This window comes from Cyprinus carpio, unplaced genomic scaffold (genome assembly GCF_018340385.1).
Source record: "Cyprinus carpio isolate SPL01 unplaced genomic scaffold, ASM1834038v1 S000006808, whole genome shotgun sequence".
Lineage (NCBI taxonomy): Eukaryota > Metazoa > Chordata > Actinopteri > Cypriniformes > Cyprinidae > Cyprinus > Cyprinus carpio.
Genome location: NW_024879394.1, coordinates 22415 through 45125, shown reverse-complemented (window position 1 = coordinate 45125; position 22711 = coordinate 22415). Strand labels below are relative to the sequence as shown.

Below are 22711 nucleotides of genomic sequence, written 5' to 3'. Positions count from 1 at the left end.
AAAAAAAAACTATAGTAATAATAATAATAAAATAAAAAAACCCATGTCATGACCCCTTTAAGGCAACCAGCTTCAGAAGGTTTTTAAGATTTCTTTACTTTTTCACAGTGCAGCTTCAGGACTTTAGGTTTTACTCGACCAGTTTTAAGTTCAGCACAGAACTATCAATCCAGTATGAGTGAATGTATTAAACACTACTCCGTACAACAACTATCACAAGCAATATAAAATTCATTGCAAAAGTGCGTGCATAGCAACAAAGAGGCAAATTTCCTTTCAAGTGTGAGATAATCCACAGAAACTAACTCAGACTCTGTTGCCTCATCGCTCTCATAGAACTACTTTCCCCGTCAGTTTCATGAGGATGGCTGAAAACTGTCCTGCGTTTTGAATAATGATATTTGCTCCAAAGTCTGTAATGGAAAAGCTGCTATGTTTTTGACTTCTGTGACCACTGAATGACAAAATCAGATATTTTAAAATCACACTGGCTAAAAGGGCACTTTACAGTTTCATGATTTTTTTAAATGGCTCCTAATATGTTTGGAGTAATCAGGTGTTTTACAAATTTCCTTAAAGTCACACAATTCACAATTAAATGTTAAGTGACTGACGTGAAGATAAGCGCTTGTTTGATCTTGAAAGGTTAGACTTCAACCAGTGGTTTTAAAGGAGCAGATGCAATCTGTGTTGAGGCAGGGTAGTTGGCGATTTCTTCCCTGGTAGTGGCACAATCGGTAATGTTTCAAAAGGACCTCCTGAGTAGGGTGTTCAAATCTAAATATTTTGCACTGCATAACCTTAATCAGAAGAAAATAAACAATACAGTGGTAGAACTAATTCTAAACAGTGCTTACCTAATTCATGGTCATGACACTGTTGGGAAAAACTGCCACCAAATGACTTAAGACAGCTTGAAGACAAAGCAGGAGAAGTTGAATTGACCAACTTGGAGCCACCTAAGCAGTTGTACAGAAGCACATATTGTCTTAAATAATGTGTTTTGACCTTTACCGAACTTAGCTCTTCAAGCCATCTCACATATTTTTTATAAGAATAAAGTTTAAAATGCAATCCTAATTGATATAGCCTTTATCACTGTATTGAATAATATAAAGTTTCATGATTTCTGCCTCATTCTGTTTATTGAAACCATGTCAGATAACAATAATACGTTATTTCAAAAACTCGACTGATGTTGTGAAGTGAATTTGGACTGAAACATATCATTATACTGTAATATATATATATATATATAACTAAGCGCCCTTATAACCTGTAAAAGTTGATGAAAGCGTATAATGCGATGCATTTGCCTCAGATGCAGCCAAAACACAGATCTCCTCATTCGCTGGCAAAAACTCCATTTGAGCTTGTTTTTCATATAGACTAGTGTTAAGTGCACGTGCCATGAAACTGTTTTATTTGTCAACACCCATCAGACATCATATTGTGTGTATTTGGTTGCTTAAACTCAACAAACTACGAAAAATAATTATTATATAATACTCGCGAGGCGGCTTTATACGCGCGAACTTTGGATGTGACTAGGGCACAAAACAGCCTTTTGTGTGTATTTGGTTGGTAAAATAATTATTATATAATACTCGCGGTGCAAATTATACATTTTTGTCACAATGCAAGCAATGACCCGATTAGTCAAGTGACAGTTCTGTCCGAGATGCAGTGAGAGATCTGTCGCGGCATGCGGCAGGTGGCTGTAGTGCAGACAAGATGCTGATGAGCGCACTCTGAAGTTTATGGATTGAGGCTGGTTTGAATTATTGATTTAATCTAATAGTTTGTATTTGATTTATTTTATTATTCACTTCGTACTATGTTGAATAAATGCAGGAATTCCCTCATTATGAACTTGAAAGCTGGCGAAATTGTTAAACCATCGCGATAGCTACATAGGAGAATTATTTTTAGGTGCTGTTTATTATTATTGTATTATACACAGAGATTTGTGAAATGATTTTTATAACTTTTTTAAAACTTTTTTTTTTAAGTCTGGAAATTGCTGTTTAACATTGCATGGCATTTCCGGGTTATTCATGACCTTACAGACCCTAAAAGCGACTGATGCACGCTCTTAATCACTTAAACTGGTCCACCAATGTGATTCGCGAATGCTCCGTTACCTCTCCCCTTCTGTAATCACATGCGGGATCCGTTACCCCTTTTGTTGTTCCGGGACCTCGCAATTTACAAATTAAGCACTTGACTATTAGTACACGCAAAAATTAAGTACTAGTCACTAGTGAAATGCCACACTAGTCAAAGAAACTGAATAGTTGATATCTCAATGGCCGGATCCCCCATAGATGGCAATAGCAAAAACTTTTCAATGAATTTTGTTTACTAGTAACAATATAAAAAGTTACTAGTCACTATTGAATTAAGTACTAGTATGTACTGAATAGAGTACTAGCATCTAATAAATAAGTAATAGTATCTAATTAATAAGTACTGGTATCTAATGAATGAGTACTAGTATCTAATGAATAGAGGCTGGGAATGTAATAAATAAATACTACTAGTACTTAATCAATACGTACTAGTATCTAATGAATAAGTACTAGCACCTAATAAATAAGCAATAGTATATAATGAATAAGTACAAACTTTTAAAAAGACACTAGTAGCTAAAGAATAAGCACTAGTACCTAAAAAAACCACTAGTAGTTAATGAATAAGTACTAGTAATGGAAAAGATACTAGTATCTAAAAATAAGTACTAGAATCATGAAAAAAGATACTAGTATGGCTTATAGATTAAATGTAACAATGGCTTTCCATAGCTACCCTGAATTTTCTTAAATTAAATCTCTCCAAAGAGAGACTTGAGTTTTTATTTATTTATTTATTTAGTTTTCCCTCTGGTTTGTGTTAGTGAAAGGTCCGGGCTCACGTTTTTCCAGCTCTGTGTCTGTTAAGAGTGACAAGTCATGCGATCCTTCCAATAAATGTATGTGAGGAAACACCATCTACCGGTATTTCATGTGTTTTACATTATATTTCGCTGTTAACTAATTTCTCCACTAAGGTTTATGTGATAACTTGACTGGATGAAGCAGGAAATCACAGAATGAGATTGTTGAGTGGATACTCTTTAATGAGATCAGTGCTTTTCAACAATACAAATTACACACAGGGAAGCCACTAGGGGGCATAAATTCCCCCCATGGAAAGACAGAACCTTGATCCAACCAAACATAAATAATACTGTCTATATAGTAGTGAGAAAGGGAAATCTACAGCTATACTGAATTGTATTGAATGAAATCTCTCCAAATGAGGCTGAAGTATTTTTTTTTTTTCTTTGGTTGTGTTAGTGAAAGATCAAAGCTCTGTGTCTGATAAAGTGACTGGTCACATGAGCTTCCTGAAGACAGTAGAGAAACACCATCTTCCAAAATTATTTCATATGTTTGCGGTGTATTTATTGCTGTGTTATGTTTTACGTTATATTGCTTTTTTTTTTTTTTTTTTTTTTTTTTTTATGTGATGGAAGCTTCTTTCCAATAATATATTTACACAGGCAGCCACTAGAGGAGCTCTCATGAGCATTTCCTCTGTCAGAATGAACAGTAGTTAGTGTGTTTGTTGTGCTGGATAGTGAAAATATTTCAATAGTGGAGAGAGCTACATGCTTTTTGAGTGGAGAACTGCATGTACTAGAAGATATTGCACTTGTTTCTCTAAAAACATCGACAAAAGTAGGTTGACAATTCAAAACCAAAACCTGGAATTCAAAATCTAATTCAAGTCTGGTAGTTACCCTAAATGGGCAAGTCAACCAGTTGGTTGATTGGTTGAATGGGTCATCTGAAAAAAAAAAAAGCAAACAAAAAAAAAAAAAAAAAAAAACCTGAAAGGTTGCTCAGTGTGTTGTCAAGAGGTGCTATCTTACTATAAGAAGTAACGCATTACATAGAACAAGTGGCAGATCTATTAGTTAAGTTGGTTTGAAAAAGCCTAATTACTGAAATCCTATTTAATCTTCTTCTTCTTCTTCTTCTTCTTCTTCTTCTTCTTCTTCGTCTTTTTCTTCTTCTGAGACTAAATTTTTAAATGTATCTCCTCCTAGAGCTTTCAAGCTAGAACCACCAAACTCGAGTCAGACCTTCAGACTGCTCTGACTCGAGTTGCTGTATCTTTTCTAACTGATCCAGCTTACGGTTTTCATAAACCAGACTATCATAACCACCTAAAAGTCCTTAGACTTTCATTGAGGGGGTGAAAACTTTTATACAATAAGAATTATTCTGTATTTAAGCTGTCTACTGCCTTAGCAGCGCTTAAAAACTCCCTACTGAAAATACAGCTAAAACTAGCCTAAGCTGATTGGTTGCTTTGGCTGGTCTCCCAAGCTGGTTTTAAAGTGGTTTTGTCCAGTGTTTTTAGCTGGATTAACATAGAAACATGCACACAACATAAGAGTAACTTGCTAAGCAGGCTTGCAACATTTTAATAACTTACTAATCATGTTAGCAACATGCTGTAAACAAGATGCTAGTTACTTGTTAATCGTGCTAATGACATGCAAGTGACACGCTAGTCACTTGCTGATCATGTTCGGAACATGCTAATTACTTGCTAATCATGCTGGAAACATGTTAGCGACATGCTGTTAACTTGTTAATCATGCTAATGACATGCTAGTCACTTGCTAATCATGCTAGAAACAGGCTTGTCACTTTTTAATCATGCTAAAAACATGCAATTCACTTCCTAATCATGCTAACAACATGATAACAACATGTTAGACATGTGCTTATAATGTTAACAACATGTTAGAAACTTAAGGACATGTTAGTGACTTGCTAATCATGTTAATGACATGCTTGTCACTTGCTTATAATGTTAACAACATTCGAGTCACTTCCTAATCATCCTAGGAACATGTTAGTAATTGCTAGTCAAGCTAGCATCATGCTAATCACTTGTTTAATCACGTTAGCAACATGCTAGTCACTTGTTAATCACGTTAGCAACATGCTAGTCACTTGCTAATCATGCTAACAACATGCTAGTCATTTACTAATCATGCTAGCAAAATGCTAGAAACATGCTAATGACATGTTAGTAACTTTGCTAATTATGTTAACGACATGCTAATCACTTGCTAGTCATGTTAGCAACATGTTAGTCACTTGCTAATAATGTTAAAAGCATAATAGCTACATGCTGTTTACTTGCTAATCATGCTAGCAACATACTAGTAACTTGCTAATCATTCTAGCAATATGCTTGAAACATGTTAACAACATGCTAGTAACTTGCTAATCATGCTAGTTACTTGTTAATTATGCTAGCAACATGCTAGTTAATGCTGGAAACACACTAGTGAAATGCTAATCATGTTAACAACATAATAGTCACTTGCCAATCATGCTAGCAACATGCTAGTTTGCTATTTCTTATCTATTTATCTATCTATCGGTCTATTTATCTATCTAGTTTTCTGATAGATTGTATTGCCTTTAAAACTTTAAAACTACTTCAAATTAGTTAAAACTGAAAACCCTCAAACTTTAAGCTTCAAACTTTTTGGCTAGGCTTTTTCATGTCAACTTAAAGTTTTCCTGCAAACTTTACTATCTAGTATTTACATTCCAATATGTAATGCACAGATCTATACAATATCAATTTTTTGTCCTGTCCATTGCTGTGATTATCACTGTCAATCATTGCAGTTTTGGATTCAATCCCATATTTAAATACGTTTGTCAAATCGAAACCTTGACATGTGCAGTTACCAGCGTGACACACATTTAAATTATATACAAAAGCTTGCAGTTTTGGATTCAATCTCAATGAAGCCAACAACACTGCATCAATAATTCTTAATCCACTATATATATATATATATATATATATATATATATATATATATATATATATATATAAAAATTGATTTAAGATTAATATATCATAATGAAAGGATTTTGTGTATGCGTGCTTAACTCCATAAACTTAAAACAAAACAAACAAACCAAAAAAAACCCAGCATTTCAGCAGCAAGCCATATCTCGCATCTCTGTGTAAATTTCACCAAAATAATAAACAAATAACAAAGAATGTAATAATTTTCATGATTTCCACTGTAGTAAAATTATAATACTTCATCATTAAAAGTGTTAAATCAATATTTTTTTGTTGAAAAACTACCGGGGAGCATTCCTTATTACTTCTGTATTTTAGTTGACAACAGGTTTATAAATATTTGCCAGAAATTTAATGTTTAAATATCTGTCCATAATGTTGGAAGTTATGTGAATGTGAAAAATTGCACATTGTGCTTCTTGTGTTTTCAAATGCACATTAAACGTATTAAAATATACAGAGCTGGAGTTTGTGAGAAACCATATTTTACTGTGAACCAAGCTGCTATGAGACACTGACGCAAATAAGCTGTGCACATGTAAATTAACAAATTGCTGTGGTTCACTCTAAAACATACAGTGCATCAGACTGTATATTTATTCAACTGACGATGATCTTTTTACAATTTGATAATTGCACTGAGGCCATCTGATTAAAATTTCATTTGAATTAATCACACAGCCTCAGTCAGTACCACAATGCTTTGGCATGAGCTAAAGCTAAAATAGTTACCCAGACTCTATACTTAAAGGGATAGTTCACCCAAAAATTAAATTTTGATGTTTATCTGCTTACCCCTAGGGCATCAAAGATGTAGGTGACTTTGTTTCTTCAGTAGAACACAAACTGAGATTTTTAATTTGAACCGTTGTAGCCTTTCAGTCATATAATGGAGGTAAATGGAAATCACGGCTTTAAGAGTGAAAAAAATAGACAAATAAAACCAAATTAAACCCTGCACCCAGGACAGACAGTTCATACATTGCAGTGAAAATCAGAGGTAAGAAAACAATATAAATACTTTTAGTTTCATGCAGACCGATCGCTTTCGTAACTTTACACATCAGCGTGTCTTTTGCTAAGCCACAGGGTTTAATTTTGGTTTCTGTTTTGTGCATGTTTTTTTCACTCTCGAAGCAGTGATTTCCATTTACCTCTATTATATGACTGAAAGATTCTAATGGTTCAACTGGAATAAATGCAAAGCCAGGTTCTACTGGAAGAAACAACAATGTCACCTGCATCTTGATGCCCCTGGGAGTAAGTAGACACGCATTAAATTTTCATTTTTGTGAACTATCCCTTTAAATAATACTTTCAGCTTGTACACCAAATACCTGTTTTTTTTTTTTTTTTCTTTGTTAAAAAGATGCATGGAGATAGTTCTAATAATTTGCCTGGAAATTCAAGCCATTTCTTAACAGGGTTCAATATGAGACATTAGATTCAGACGCTCAGACTCACAGGAGCCAAAAAGAATTTTAAAAGACAATCTCCGTGGGTCCTTCAAGGTAAGGCTTACATTTTCATAAATGTTTTTATATATATATATATATATATATATATATATATATATATATATATATATATATATATATATATATATATATATATTATTATACGTTTGAGGTATTTGCCCCCTTCCTTGCTGCATAGAGTCAACTATACCCCCCCACCCCTTTATTTTTTTGCCATGGTACATTACGGTTATATGATTCTTATAAATCAAAGACAAATTTTATTATAACACAAAAGATAAATCAGAAGTAAGAAAATACAGGTAATTTTTAAATGATAATTTATTTTATTAAGGAAAAAAAACTGTCTGGAAGGCTGCACCCATTTCGTGAAAAATTAATTGCTTGACCTGTTAAATCGTGCCTTGATTAACCCGCATTATTTTAGAAAGTGGAGTTAAATTTCATTAGCCAAATCCCAAAAGTAGTGATTGCAATGAACCTGCTGAATCAAGAAATTACTTAAAAAGAAGCAAAGTGAAGCATGTAAAGGGTGAGTTCACCCCAAAATCAAAATTACTTGTCATTAATAACTCTCACCCTCATGAAGCGTTCCAAACCTGTGGACCTCCGTTCATTTTAAGACACAGTTTAAAGATATTTTAAGATTTGAAGTCCGAGGAGCTCTCAGTCCCTCCATTTGGTATGTGGTATGCATCCATGTCGAAAGGTAAGAAAGAAAAAGCATCATCAAAGTAGTCCATTTTGACATCAGAGAGTCAGTTAAATTTTTTGAAGCATCGAAAATGCATTTGGTCGAAATTGCTTAAAAACTATGACTTTATTCAGCATGGACTTCTCTTCAGCGAATCTGTTGTGAGATTTCAAAACACTGCAGTTTAGTGATATCGGTTCTCGAACTAATCATTCGATGTAACAGGATCTTCTTGAATCAGTTCACCAAATCCGAACTGAATCGTTTGAGAAGCAGGTTCGCGCGTCTCAATAAACGTGCTTGGAAGAGTGTTGAACTTTCCCAGGAGTGGCTGGACTACCAAAATTATTCCAAGAGTGTAGCAACAACTCATCCAGGAGGTCATAAATGAACCCAGAACAACATCTAAATAACTGCAGGACTCACTTGACTCAATTAAGGTCAGTGTTCATGATTCAACAATAAGAACAAGACTGGGCAAAAATGGCATCAATGGGGGATTCCATGGCAAAAGCTACTGCTGACCAAAAAGTACACAAAAGCTTGTCTCACATTTGCCAAAAAATAATTTGATTATCCCCAAGACTTCTGGGCAAATATTCTGTGGACTGATACAACAAAAGTTTTAACTTTTTGGAAGGTGTGTGTCCCATTACATCTGACGTAAAACCAACACAGCATTTCATATAAAGAATATCATACCAACATGGTGGTGGTATTATGATGGTCTGGGGCTGCTTTGCATCTTCAGGAGCTGGACGACTTGCCATAATTGATGGAACCATGAATTCTGCTCTCTATCAGAAAATCCTGAAGGAGGATATCCAGCTGTCAGTTTGTGACCTCAAGCTCAAGCGCACTTGAGTTATGCAGCAGGACAATGATCCCAAATACACCAGCAAGTCCACCTCTGAATGGCTCAAGAAAATCAAAATGTTGGTTTTAGAGTGGCCAAATCAAAGTCTGGACTAAAATCCAATTGAGAAGCTGTGGCATGACCTTAAACAGTCCATTCATGCTTGAAAACCCTCCAATGTGGCTGAATTAAAACAAATCTTCAAAAAAGAGTGGGCCCAAATTCCTCCACAGCAATTTGAATGAGTCATTGCCAGTTATCACAAATGCTTGATTGCAGCTGTTGCACAACCAGTTATTAGATTTAGGGGCCAATTACTTTTTCACGTAGTGTCAGGCAGGTTTGGACAGCTTTTTTACCTTAAATGAAATCAATACTTCAAAACTGCATTTTGTACTTACAATGTCTTATCTTTGTGTAATGTTGAAATTTGGTTGATGATCTGAATCTTTTAAGTGTGACAAATATGCAAAAATGAAAGAATGGGGCAAGAACATTTCCATGGCACTGTATACATAAACACTTTGTTTGAATATCAAATGAGGCTATGTGAGAATAGAAGTCTGCCACGTAAGACTTCTCTAGAAGAATGTTGCTGAAGGCTTCAAGTGGGCTGTCATCATCAGGGAATGAGGACACCGGCCCATCCAGCTCCTCTATGAAGGTGCCCAATTGACCTTGGGGTGGGGGGATAAATTACTACAGTGTGGAGTTTTACAGGAGTTGTTACAGTATGAGCACTGCATTCTAAAGAACTATTAATGCATAAGAGTAAGTTGAATATTCCCTGTAATTAGAAATGAAAAGACCATTACCCCCACTGCTCCCAACATAATGGGGGGTGTGAAAGAAAGATACATTATTAGAGAGAGCAACAGTGGTTGCTGTGCCCTCTTGACAAATCCAGGACTCAGTCAAGCCCAAGATACCATGAGCTGACTTAGCAAAAAGAAACAAGCTATTACACAAACACTTTTGCGCTCTCCGGCACTTACGCAGTCTCCACTGATTTAGCGCTTCTCCTTTTTCTTGCTTTGTAGGATCTTGAGAGCAAGATAATCCAATTTCTGAAAAATGAGTTTGAGAATTTTAAGAAAATATTACAAAAAGAAAACATGCAATACTTTGTGAAAGACTTTAATAAGAATAGATGCAATATCAAGGAAATAGCTCTTGATCTCACACTCTACTTCTTGAGAGATATGAAGCAAGATGAAGCTGCTGATACTCTAGAAGGTAAGAGACTCATGACCATCTGGCATATTGCCTCTTATAAACGTAGGAGAGACAATTCTGATACAAATATCTGTAATTTTCTTCTGGTGTTTAGATGAGCTGCTCTTCATCCATCAACTAAAAAGTAACCTAAAGAATAAGTATCAATGTGTGTTTGAGGGAATTGCAAAGCAAGGTGACTCTACACTTCTGAATAACATCTACACAGATCTCTATATCACTCAGGGTGGTAGTGAACAGGTCAATACTGAACATGAAGTAAGACAAATTGAAGTTACTACCAGGCATCAAGAATCACAAGAGATACCGGTTGAATGCACAAAGATGTTTCAAGCTCCTGAACAAGAAAAGCAGATCAGAACCGTACTGACAAAAGGAGTAGCTGGCATCGGAAAATCCGTCTCTGTGCAAAAGTTTGTTCTGGATTGGGCTGAAGGAAAAGAAAATCAAGATATCAGTTTCATATTTCCTCTTCCATTTAGAGAGTTGAACTTAAAAGAGAAAGGAACACAAAGCTTGACAAGTATTATAAGTCAGTTTTTCCCAGAAACAAAAAAACTGAATCTTAAAAGAAGGAATCAATTCAAAGTCCTGTTCATTCTAGATGGATTGGATGAATGTCGTCTTCCTCTGAACTTTGAGGGTAATGAGACATTTTCTGATGTATCATCACCAGCCTCTCTGGATGTTCTCCTCACAAACCTCATCAAGGGAAATCTGCTTCCTTCTGCTCTCATCTGGATCACCACCAGACCAGCAGCTGCCAGTAAGATTCCTCCTGACTCTATTGACCGGGTAACAGAGGTCAGAGGATTCAATGATACACAAAAGGAGGAGTACTTCGAAAAAAGATTCACTGATCAGAATCTGGCCAGTGAAATCATTGATCATGTAAAAAAATCTAAGAGTCTGTTTATCATGTGTCACATCCCAGTCTTCTGCTGGATTTCAGCCACTGTTCTCATAATATTTTGGAGGAAAAAAGAAATAATGATCTGAAAAGCGATCCAATGGGCTGATGGCCTCCAAACTGCAAAGAGATCAAATACACGAAGACATTCTAAGACTCTGAAACTTCAAATGTACACACACCGCTTTCTCCGTTTTCCAGATCCTGCAGAACGGAAAGCGAAGGGCGATATTTATAGCAGATGTTTCCTGGGATAAAAGATGCCATCCTTTCACTTGGGAAACTTGCATTTCATCAGTTAGAAAGAAATAACCTGATCTTCTATGATACAGACCTGGAAGCCTGTGGTATTGATATATATAAGGCATCAGTATATTCAGGCATGTACCAGATCTTTAAGGAGGAAACAGGGATCATTGCTGGTACCATGTACTGTTTTGTTCACTTGAGCATTCAGAGTTCATTGCAGCAGCCCTTTATGCACATCATTTCTGGGCATCAACAAGAAAAGTGTGTTTGTTCAAGACTCTACAGAACAGGAAAACAAAAATGAAGCCATGATTGATTTGTTCAAGACTGCAGTGGACAAGGCACTCAAGAGTGACAATGGACACCTGGATCTTTTTCTTACGTTTCCTTCTTGGTCTGTCCTCCAATCCAATAGACTACTCTTACGAGGTCTGTTGACACAGTATGACTACAGTGCCCAGGCAAAAAGGAGAGTAGTTCAGTACATAAAGCAGAGAAATTAGAGGATAATTTGTCTCCAGAGAGAGATCCATCAATCTGTTCTACTGTCTGAGTGAACTGAATGATCAAACTCTTATGAAAAGAGATTCAGACTCACCTCAGTAAAGGAAGTCTTTCATCTTCTGATCTTTCACCTGCTCAGTGGTTCTTTTGGCCTTTGTTTTGTTGACATCAGAGGAAGAGAGATGGAGATGGAGGTTTGAGCTTCCAGAAATTCAAGAAATCAATACATTAGTGTCTCATTAGATTATACAAAGAGCGATCCTCAAAAAACTACAAAAAAGAGCTTTGTAAGTCATTTATTTACATTTTGTAATGTTTTGTTCTAATTCTAAAAAATGCATTTTTCTTTACATTAGGAGTCTATAACGGTTTTGGACATCCTTGATCTACACACACTCCTTAAACATATACCATGTATAGAAATTAGTTATCTCGTATATGGGTGGAGTATATATCTTTTAATAATGTGTATTAATTTAATCCTCAAATTTATTCCTCAAGACACATATTATTTAGATGACAAAGCTAGCACTTTAAGTAATGTGATTGTTGATTATTATTAAGCTATAGACCTTAATTTTATCTTTTTTAATCAGAATGCTATTATTTATTAAATGTGCCTTATTTATCAATGAAATTCTATTATACCAAAAAGTATAGTTTTTTTTAAGAATAATATCATTGTGAAGAAAGAAAGTATTATTACTCACAGAATATTTACTGTTCATATAAAAATAATTGGTATAAATGTAATGCTTGTATTTCACAAAATATATTGTATCTAATTCTGTGTGGTGTGCTTTATTTCTCTCTTTTGGCAGGCTAAATGATTGTAACCTAACAGACAAAAGCTGTCCAGCTCTGGCTACCCACGATTCTTGGATCAGATACCAGTCCTGAAAGAGCTGAACATGAACAATAACAATCTGCAGGACTCAGGGGAGTAAAAAGCATCTCTGCATTGGACTGAAGAGTTTAGGGAGAATTACCATTAGGAGAATGCTACAGAGGTAAGAAGTTTTGGCTGACCAATCCAGCTGATTAGTCGTCTGCACCCTGCAGAAATGAGGGGTGGAACTGCTTTGGCTCTTGAATTTCTGAACTTTCCAGCAACGACGCCATATTCGGTCTACAACGATGGGGTTTAACTGTGGTGAATACTGTGGACCTTTATTAGGTCATTACAAAACTTTAATTTTCTTGTTTTTCACCATTTTGTGGTCGCTTGAATGTTTTGGGTCATTCAGGTGAAAGATTTTCACCCATGTAGAGTTTTAGATAAATTAAACATTATTAAACTGGATGTTTACAGTCCAGATTCTGCAGTCCAGATATTACAGATTCTCATGTGTGTTGACGTTTCAAATATTAAAGGTTACTGGGGTTTTTGAATTCAGTTCTCAGTTTGCTTTGCAAATTACTGTACAAGGAACAAAATATATATTCACTTAATGTTAATTAATGTAGAGGTAATTTCTAGAATAATCAGATTGTTTTATTCCTGTTCTAGACTATCAGACTGTGGCATCAATGAAGAAGGTTATAAAGCTCTGGCTTCGGCTTTGAGATCAAATCCTTCACACCTGTTAGAGCTGGATCTCATAGGAAATGATCCTGGAGAATCAGGTGTGAAGGAACTCAATGATTTACTACTGGATCCAAACTGTCAACTGAAGACACTGAGGTGAGACAATTCAAAATAAGTTATATGCTGTTGAATTATGGAAATATTGTTTCACTGTTGCGTTAAAATAAATTCAAGAAAAATCCTTAAACATAGTTTGAGAATCACAAAGTTTGGTTAAGAACTATTTTGAATCCCACTTAATCTTCCCTCCTGCAGGTTTTTGGGCCCTGCTGCAGATGAAGCCAGTCAGTATGTGACTGGCATTGTGGGTAAAAACCCATTATTCCTGAGAGAACTGAATCTAAGTGGACATGAACTAGGTGACTTGAAACAGCTTTTCCCACTACTGCAGGATAAACACTGTATACTCAGAACATTAATGTGAGTATTTGACTGCATTGGTACTAAGATTGTTGAGTGTGAATAAACTAGGAAACTCAGGAATATAGAGAAGGTATAGGAATTGTAGATATGACAGGATAGGAATAGGGAAGATCTGTTTTCTGTTGGTAAATTTAAAAAAAAAGTGTAGAAATGTAGATAACTGAAAATACACATGCAAATATTAATTTGTAAAGGTGTATTTTAAGTAATGACAAAATTTATTGAGCAAGTATGTAAATATGCCAGCAAGTACAAGAACTGTCCCCTTGTTTTACCTTGATCCACAACAGTAGTCATCGAATAGTGATTTATAAATTGAGCTGTCAGGTTGAATTTCACAGTAAATGCCAATTATCCATCATTTGTCTTTGTGTGATTACATCACTGACTGCATTTTGTTTGCATACTGAAGTTGCTGCAGTGGTTGCATCTTGTTTTTACAAAAGTTGCCTAGAATTTTAACTAGCTATCTACAGTACCTCAGAGGTTCCCAACCACAATCCTGGAGGCCCCCCAACACTGCATGTTTTCCATGTCTACTTAATCAAACACACCTTATTCAGCTCATCAGCTCATTAGTAGAGACTCTACTAGTAGAGGCAAGACCTGAAGTAGAGACAAGACCTGAAATTGGTGTGTCAAGCAAAGGAGAGATGCAAAATGTGCAGTGTTGGGGGGCCTCCAGGAACGTGGTTGGGAACCATTGATCTACCTGGCTGCTTCATATAAAAACCACTGGAAACCACAGGAATTCCAAACAATGCAATACATCTGAGATTGTTTTTTTTTGTTTGTTTGTTTTGTGTGTGTGTTTTGTTACAGGTGCATCTCAAAAATTAGAATGTCATGGAAAAATTCAGTTAGTTTCAGTAATTCAACTCAAATTGTGAACATTGGGTATTAAATAAATTATATTGCACACAGACTGACAGTAGTTTAGTCTTTGGTCCATTTTAATTGTGATGGTCTGGGTCAACATTTAACAGAAACCACCAATCCCCTATCTCAACCATAGAATAGCTTCATAAAACACAATTAAAAAAGTCAACTTGTGCGATGAGCTCTCCACCCTGACTCCAGACTCTCGGACCTTTGGTTTCCAAATGAAATACAAAACTTGTTTCTCATCTGAAAAGAGGACTTTGGACCACTGGGCAGCTGTCCAGTTCTTCTTCTCCTTAGCCTGTAAGACGCTCTGACATTGTCTGTGGTTCAGGAGTGGCTTTCACAAGAGGAATACGACAACTGTAGCCAAATCCCTTACGACATCGTCTGTGTGTGGTGGCTCTTGATGCCTTGACCCCAGCCTCAGTCCATTCCTTGTGAAGTTCCATCAAATTTTGAATCGATTTTTGCTTAATCCTCATAAGGCTCGCGGTTCTCTCGGGTTGAAGTTGTGCATCTTTTTTCTTCCACACTTTTTCCCTTCCACTCAACTTTCTATGTTAACATATGGTGCTTGGAGTACAGCACTCTGTGAACAGCCAGCTTCTTTGGCAATGAATGTTTGTGGCTTGCCTCCTTGTGAAAGGGGTGTCAGTGATTATCTTCTGGACAACTGTCAGATCAGCAGTCTTCCCCATGGTTGTGCAGCCCTAGAGAATAGACAAACTGAGAGACCATTTTGAAGAGCTCCAGGAGACCTTTGCAGGTGTTTTTGAGTTGATTAGCTGATTGGCATGTCACCATATTCTAATTGTTGAGATACTGAATTGGTGTTTTTTTTTGTTAAATTTGAGCCAAAATCATCACAATTAAGAAGAACCAAAGACTCAAACTACTTCGAGTCACATTGCATTGGTTATTTAATACACACGTTTCACAATTTGAGTTGAATTACTGAAATGGGCTTTCCGACATTTCTAATTTATTGAGATGCAATTGTATTGTAACTAATGTTATGAGCAGAGGAAATATGTTATAAGTTATAAGAATGTTATAAGTCTTTTTTTTAGACTTTCAGACTGCAGTATCACTTGCTGAAGAAAGTTTATAAAGCTCTGGCTTCACAGCTCTGAGATCAGACCCTTCACACCTGATAGAGCTGGATCTCAGAGGAAATGATCCTGGACAATCAGGGTAAAAGCAACTCAATGATATACCAGCATGATTCCTGCTTAAATTAAAGGCCATCAGGTAATAAACTGAAATATTAAAAACTGAACCACAGATGTAGAAAACAGCTGTATATCCAACAGATAGAGGAGCAGACAAAATGGATCAGTTAAATAGATCAGAATGATGTGAACTGAATTAAACTGCAATTTCTAAGAATTTCAACTGACAACGTATCGTGTGGCAAAAATAATGTAAAAGGCACAAATTATCTAAAATTCTCATCTACTTCCTGTAGGTTTTTGAAAAGCCCTGCCGCAAAGGAAGCATGTGATTATCTCACTGAAGTTCTAGGTACAAGTCCATTAGTTCTGAAAGAACTGGATCTGAGTGAAGTTAATTTAGGAGACCTGGATGGGGGGAAACTCTCTGCTCTTTTTATGGACTCTCATAACAAACTGGAGAAAATTAAGTGAGTGATAACTGGATCTGAGTGAAGTTAATTTAGGAGACCTGGATGGGGGGAGGTGCGCAGAGAGAAGAGCTGTTGATCTGATGGCGTTAAATATATGCTGAATATTAACTTATGCTGTTTTATTCCTGTTTAGGGCTGAATAATTGTATTGACAGTAGAAAAGCTTTTCAGGTTCTAGCTCTGTTCTCATCCTCCAAACCATCCTAAGAGATGAAGCCTGAACAACACTGTTCTGCTGTACCAGTAGTCAAAGAGATCTGTTGCTCTGTGAGGGACTGAAGAATCCTGTGTGTGAACTGAAGATACTCAAGTTAGTACATTTCACCAACAGCTACAACAAATGCCACAGCAAAGAGATTAATGTTGCACATTGGCTGATTATGGGGATATTATATATATTCTTAACCCTTTAGGCGCCAGGGTTTTTTGTAAAAAATGCTGTATTTTGAAGATTTCAAAAGCTTGTGGCTTGAAAGGGCTTAAAGATAGAGATCTACTTTGAATTAGAAAAATGTTGGGCATGACCTAATGTTTATGTGGGGTGTAAAAATACTAATCTAATTTACATATTATGACGTCACCAGGGGTGGCCATCTCGAATTTCATAATATTCAGGAAATAGTAGATATTGAATTGGTGTTTGAACTTATTAGCATTTGTGTGTGTGTGTGTGTGTGTGTGTGTCTTTTAATCCTCATTCCAAATGATCAGAAAAGAGAAAACCAACAATAAAACAGGATAAAGTACTAAATTATTACTATATTACTACACTATATAGTAGTAAAACACGTGTCAACAGTAGTCTACTTTTTTATCAGTTCATCAGTTATATTCAGGAAATATTAGATATTTAATGGACGTTTGAACTTATTTGCAAGGTTTTTTGTTTCTTTTTGTTTGTTTGATTTTTGTCTTTTTATTCTCATTCCAAATGATCAGAAAAAAAATACCCTATCAGACACTATGACCACGTTCACCCCTGCTACCCCCATCCCTGTTGGGCAAAGAGTCAAAATTATCACTTGTTTGTGCTTTGTAAACACTCTTGTCTTGCACGGCGGCACCATTGCACAGCAAAGATATACCAGGAGAAGCGCAACTATTAGATGACCGATCGTCATTTCCAAAAGGCAAATATTCCCCTTCAGAGTCAGCGAATAACATTTGCAACACATCCTCACGGTACAACTTTTGACGGTGCAACTTTTTTAGCCATTTGGCAATTTTTTTTTTAATTTATTTGTTTTTGTTAAACAGTATATTATAAAATTTTACACATCCACATCATGCTTCCATAAAACATGAAAACATAAGTGTGAAAACATATTGTAACGGCAGGATAAGTGTTGTAGATCCAAGTGCAAGCTTTTATTAAAAAACAGCGTGGACAAAACAGGCAAGGTCTGGCTTGGCATTACATATTCATTACATATATATTCATGAACGGCCTCCTTGGCCGTGACAGTGCAGGCTGTGAGGTCATGGACGGCCTCCTTGGCCATGACAGGACAGACAGTGAGCTCATGAATGATTTCCATGGCCGTGACAAGGCAGACATTGACTTCCGAAGTTACTGCCACCTCCTCTGGAGTTTCTGCAATGGATGCCGCCACCTCCAGAGGTTCTGCAACGGGTGCCCAGGAGCAGACCCCTGAACAGGAAAGGCCTCTGAGGCAGACTCATGGCCAGGAGAGGAGTAGTCAATATCATAAATTAAATGTTTATAGATGTTTTTGGATTTGAGTTTTGTGATATTTCCCCCCTCCCCCCATGTAGCCCACCCACATTGTGTTGACCCCATGACCTATCCAGATGTGACCCCGTGACCTGTTAATGATATCCAGATGTGAAAACCGCTATATGTGAAATTCCGACGTCGATCTTTGACCTCCTGGGATGACATATGATGTTTGTTCAGATGTTTGACTGTTTCAGAGAGGTGACAGGTGATGAATGAACTGGTGTGGAATGTTTTTGAAGATTTAATGGTCCGTCCTGAGGAATGTTTTTGTAGATTTTAATGGTCTGTTCCGACATCCTGGGGGTTTGACCCATCTGGGGTCCGGTTGCATTCCAAGGCACGCTTAGATAAATAGCGACATCCTGATTTCTGTGGAAGGAACGTATCAGAAAAGACCTGTCTCACCCTTTGGAGATGTGAGAAAGATTTTAAACAGATTTCAAATTTAAACAGTATGTTGCAACACACAACAACCCACACCACACCACCACACACACACAACACATATAATCTGATGGTTGTATATTAAAATAATTTAAATATAAAATTACGTAAATGGACTATTAATAAATTGGAGATAAAACAATAAAACAATTACCATCAAATTACCTTACATTTTTCAAGGAGAAAAAAAGTCTTCTCCTAACACAGATAGACTATGCTTCAAATGAACTGTTTAAGTTGGAAACGCTTCTTTCTCACACTCTCTCATCTCATCTCTCTCTGGTCTCTTTCAGGCACGCAGGCACATCCAATGCCCCTGGTATTAGTGTCTTGCTGTTTAAATGAAAATAATAAATAAATTATGTGATCGCACGATGATATAAAACTAATAAAAACATGTTACGATAGTTTTTCGTCATTACTAAATATAAAAAAAAGTGCATTTTAACAGTCCAAACAAAAGGGCTATTCGGGGGCACGACATGTAGGGACAATGTCAAATGTCCAGTTTTATGGAGGCTTTACAGTTGGACAAATGCAATTGACATAATGCAATATAACTTTTTCACAAAACAAATTGTTGCAAAGCAGTTTCTACATTATATTTAGACCCTTTTATATTCATATATACATTATATTAATGATTTTTTTTATACGGTATCATCACCTAAACCTACCATCACAGTAAACATTCTAAATGTTTCTATTTTGATAAACATCTTGTAGTATAATTTATCATTTTAAAAAGCTGTATAATTATTTATTTTTACTGTACACATACCATCACACAAAAAATTCTGCATATGCTTACATTTTTAATAAAATATTGTTTTTAAGTGATCTGAATTATGAGAACTCGAAATATCCTCATAAACCACATTTACCTTTGTTATATCAGTGTTAAACTCATGTCATTATACAAATTGTTGCTCTGATAAATCATATAAACAAGCACACACATATGTAAACATTACAGGCTAAAAGAGACTTATTCCCATTTTAAAGAATATGACAGCATGTTACTAAAGCAAATCATTTTTAAACAACAACTCAACATTTAAGTTTATTGATCTTATAAAACACATTTAAAATGAAATTTTTAGTTTTTCACTAACTATGCATAAACGTTGTTTTCACAAAAACTCAAACATGTACAATCATGTCAAAATATATCCAGTGCACCAGTCATTATACATAACATACTTTATAAAAATAAACATTATTATAGTTTCATTTGTCAATAAAAATGCTTTACATTATTAAACCAATGACATTTATACCCTCAATTAAAATGTTTACAAAATGTACATAAGTTGGAAAATTAAATCCTGCTTTGAGCTCTTCTCACTAACTGAAGTGAAATGCCAGTCTGAGGCGGTCATGCTGACACACACGCACGCACGCACGTACACACGCACGCACACACACACACACGCGCGCGCCCACGTTGTTGGTTTTTATGTTTATGGGGATGCTCTATAGGAGAAATCTGAATCACCCACCAAATATTGCAGACGTGGTTGAATAATTTTGTCCCGTTGCTTTTATGGACTCTATGGGCTTCTCCCTTTCATGCCTCCACGTCCCCCAGATAGCCTCATAGACAGTAAAAGATTGCCTGCGAGCTTCTCCTCCTGTCCATACGGTAATTTCTCTACTGTGCGACAGAGAGTCGCAGGTTATGACGCAATCATTAGCCTATTTTTACAAAAACTGCTTCTACGGGGCCATAACGTAAGATACATGGTAATGGGGCCTTTTATACATTTTCGTGTTTCTTTAGAAATAATGAATGGACAAATGGAGTCTTTAAACGCCTCAGATGTAAAGTTATTCGCTGTCAAAGTGACGCCAAAATGAACGGGAGTCAATGGAATGCTAACAGCAGGTGGGGGTGCGCTAGCCAATGGCAGCGCCCAGGGATGCTTCAATAAAATATGAAACTCTGCCCCCCTGGGTACACTCTAAATAACGGTCGCCTGAAAAAGAACTCACGCCGGGGTCTCAGCTTGAATATTTTAAACTCACGTGCGAAAGGGTTAGACAACAAGATTCAGGACCTACTCATTGTCAAAATCATACTCTAGATTGTCTAATACTGTCACATGTAATTGATGTTGATGGTGTTTAAATTATGCAGCCAAGTGATGATATCTCAGATCATTATTTACTTTTGTGCAAACTTCATATAGCTAAAACTGTAAATTCTACTTCTTGTTATAAGTATGGTAGAACCATCACTTCTACCACAAAAGATTGCTGGTAAGTAATCTTCCTGATGTATCCAAATTCCTTAGCATATCCAAAACCTCAGAACAACTTGATGATGTAACAGAAACTATGGACTCTCACTTTTCTAGCATTTTAACCTCTTAGCCTGCAACCCGACGTGTGCGTCCTCAACTCCCCATGTTCGCACGTGACAATATTTATTGAATTGATTAAATGAAACGGGACAAATTTAATCTTGACAAACTATATATCATTATAAAGATCTAAGCTCCAAGCATCGAAGACATGTCGCTATTTTTCAATGGAAAGTTTATAAAGAATGTATTTGCTAAATCTGTGTAAGCAGTACACATCAAAACATGAAGAATGAAAACTGCGGTACATACCAGATTTGTTGTTTATGGCCGGAGTCATAAACACATCCCACAGCTGTAAATCCCGGTTTTAGTTATAAAGGTAAGGGTCCACTAGGCGACATCTCATGGAGTGCGTTTAGTCAATGAAGCAATAGCGTTGTAATATATGGATGATAATTCCTTTGTTTACGTTTCAGTTCTTCAGGGACAGAATTGTTTGTGTCCGTTATGGAATAACTCATGCTCAAAAACTGCATCTTGGTAGTAAAAAAACGGCATGGTTTTGTAGCATATAGTGTCACAAACTTAATGAGACGAGCCACAAAAAAAAAAAAAAAAAAAAAAATGAAAGGCCAGGAAGATGGTTTATTTGGTCTGGCTTCGGCTCGTGTAGCGCGCTTTCTGTCATCTGATGGGGCGAACTTAGCGGTGCGACTTTTTTCTTTATTGGGGCCCGAGCACCGATGGTGGGAGGACCACTGCTAAGATTGCTCGTTTATTATTATTTAGGCCGCGAGCACCGATGGTGTCTATGACCTCTTGGAATGCTTTCGTGTATTCATCTTCTTCTCTGCAATGGATAGCAATTTTGAGTGCCTAAACGATGCTCTAAAACTCACAAAACTTTGCACACGCATCAGAACTGGCGAAAATTTACATCTGATATAGGTTTCAGAAGTGGGTGTGGCAAAATGGCTCGATTGCGCCACATGTTAAATTTCAACGGAGTGCGCCTCGGGCTACGTTTCAAGTACATGCATGAAAATCAGTACATATGTGTAACACACCATTACTTACAAAATGTCTCTTGGGACAAAATTCAAAACCCAACAGGAAGTAAGTTATTTTGAATTTCCTGTATGATTTTTGTGCAGTTTTTGCCATTTCCATGCCTCGTACTTTGACAAACTCCTCCTACAGTTTTAATCGGATTGTCTTCAAATTTGGTGAGGGTCATCATAAGACCTTTGTGACGTTAAATTGCGAAGATTTTGAGTTTTTGTCAAAGGGTGTGTCCCTGGCGGCCTGACAAAGTTTGATGTTTCGCCGTGAAACAGGAAGTCGCTGTAACTCAGGCAAGCAATGTCTGATCTGCCCCAAACTTCACATGTGTGATAGGTGTTCTGTCCTGAACAAAGACCCATGAACAAATTCAGTTATAGTCATAGCGCCACCTGCTGGCAACAGGAAGTGACATGGTTGACACTGTTATGGACTCCTAGGAACATATTAAAAAGTGTCAACAAGTGTTAAATAAGCTGGCAACATGCTAGAAGCATACTAATACATGCTAGCAACACTTAGCTAAGTGCTAAAGCATGCTACTAATGCAGTGAAAAAGGAAGTTTTTGTAACTCAGGCAAGCAATGTCCAATCTGCCCCCAAATTGAACAAGTTTGATTAGAATCCTGGCCTGAAGACATGTACATGCTCATATTTGGTTTTAGATATAGTGGCACCCACTGGCAACAGGAAGTGACATCTCTTACACTGGTATGCACTATTAGCAACACAGTAAAATATGCCATTGGTTGCTAATCATGCTAGATATATTCTCAAACATGCTAGCAACACTTT

The 22711-nt window shown here is 36.5% G+C and overlaps 1 pseudogene; it reads left to right on the top strand.

Annotated features, from left to right (window-relative positions):
• Positions 1-22711, top strand: part of LOC122144930 — a 103464-nt pseudogene that overhangs the window by 77528 nt on the left and 3225 nt on the right.